Source organism: Galeopterus variegatus, unplaced genomic scaffold, assembly GCF_000696425.1.
Source record: "Galeopterus variegatus unplaced genomic scaffold, G_variegatus-3.0.2 Scaffold608, whole genome shotgun sequence".
NCBI classification, from domain to species: Eukaryota; Metazoa; Chordata; class Mammalia; order Dermoptera; family Cynocephalidae; genus Galeopterus; species Galeopterus variegatus.
Window position 1 is genome coordinate 154,240 of NW_007726719.1, and position 2,228 is coordinate 156,467.

The window sequence follows — 2,228 nt, forward strand, 5'->3', positions numbered from 1 at the left end:
CGGCGCGGCCCCGGGTGGGGGGCGCGGGGGGCGCGGGGGCCTTAGGGCAGCGGCGCGGAGCGGGCTGGGCTCAGGGGCCCCGGGCGCACCGCGGGCATTTAGCCGACTCCTCCTCCTCCTGCTCCTCCCGGGGCACAGCTGGCTTCCATGGGGAGCCCGGAGGTGGGGCTGAGGGCTTGAGGAGCCCCCCGGACAGGGTGGGAGCCGGGGGCGGGGGAGCTTAGCGCTCCCCCGAGACTGGGTGGCTGCCGGCCGCTGCGCTGTCTTTGCGTCTCCCTCTGCACGGCTCCTGTCACTTTCCTGTCTGTGAAACCGGGAGCCCCTGGCTGGTTAGCCCAGCTGGCCGAGGCGCCACGCCCCCATATCAATATTCACGATAATTTAATATTAATGAGAAGGGGCGTGGCTCCAGAAATCGTCCCTCCTCTTTTAAAGAGACCTCTGTGACCTAGTCTTGCTTGCCAATCTGTTCTCTGAACGCTCAAGGTAGGGACTTAAAGCAAAATCGTTCTGGAACAGCTAATAGTGTTCCTGGAACATCGGCATCTTGTTAAGACTTTGCCAACCACCATCCTATAAGTGAACGAGGGAGCTGAATTATTTCCATTCTCCCAGCCTTCCTTATGCTAAAGCCTGAACCAAACCCAAAGTCAGAGAATACCATTTTGGGGTCCCTCAACAGATCTCCCTCTAATGGGGAGGTTTTCAGCTTCTTAACTTTTATTTCTCAGTTCGCATGTTTCTTCCGCCAGGAAGCCTTCCCTGACCCCACAGACTGGAGCATTTCCACACCTATACACTCACAGGACATGGACTGCTTACCTCCACTGTTGCAAGTCTGATGTGGTATTGTCATTGTCCCCTCAGGTGTCTATGATCCCATTGGACCGTGAGACTTCTCCAGGCAAGGACTGTACCCAGATTCTCTCTGTGTGAAAGGATTGGGGACCAGCAACAGATGAGGGAGTACCCCCTTCTCATCAATTATCAAGTCCCCCTAGTGGTTCCTAAGAGCAGGAAGTTGGAGAACAGTGGCTGTAGCGTGTGGATGAGCCAAGGTGCTGGCTGGCTGTACACTCTCAGGTCACCAGACACTCCCAGGCCCCCTGGATCCATTACCTAAGTGGCCTGCTCCTGCATACAACTTAATCTCTTAAAAGGGCTGATAAACAATCACTGAGCACCTGAACAAATGGGGGTGGTTCTGAAAGGCGCTCCCTCCAAGGGCTGGGCACAGTTTCTTGCCCAGAAGTCATTAATAGGATTAAGTGTGTCCTCCTTGTCTGGAACTTACAATTAGCTCAGGAACCAAAAGGCCTTTAAGAAGGAAAGATGTCATTGCAGCTAAGCCATTGATGTCGCTGCAATTGCTCTTAGTGCCAAGGTGGGAGAAGCTCTCACACTGAAGCTGAGACAGCAGTTGTTTGCTTGCCTGGGGCAGGAGGGTGGGCAGGCTTTCCCCTCATCTCATGACCTAGTTGACAAAGTTCTGGAGAGTAAAGTTCTGACCCTCCAGGCTGTCACATGATTGTTAGCTCCCAGGCCTCCTGGAGAGTTTGCTCCTGAGAAGCTGGATTACAGCCCATGCTCAGGAAACTGGTTCACCAGCCATGCAACTCTGAGAAGTTAGGCTGAGCCCAAAAGAAATCAGTTCACTCCCAAAACAGTGGTGGGTAAAATTAGGGTGCTGGGATCATGGGTGTTTTCCCCAAATGTGTCACATCTGGCCAACTGGGGAACAGTCAGACACTGAGAACATGGCTGATCCTTCTCAGGGTGAGGAGCATGGTCTTTGGCTGGGTAACAAGCCAGTCTGTCGTGGGTGAGCTTGTGGCAGCAGGTGTCTGGAGTCCTGGCTCCTGAGCTGGAGTTCCTGCAAGCCCCCAGGAGGGGCAAAAGTGCCCCTCTGCCTGATGTTGGCTGGAAATTGGGCCTGTGTTCCTCCCAGCCTGCTCTGTAATTAGAGACACAGGTACCATTTAAGTGATTGGGGAAGATTATATAGTTTTAGATAAGTAGGATTAAAGTGTCCTCTCTTTCCTTATTCTTACCCAGATGAACACCCCAGGAAACCATCGAAAATAATCCTGGGGAGACATTCTGGTTCCGGCACCTCCTGTGGAGTCTGAGAGGTGGGATATCTCAAGAGAAATCCTGGGGGGAAGGGGTGGCAGGAGGGGGAGAGGGGACACATAATGCAGAGCCTGGCATGTAGTGGGAGTGTGGCC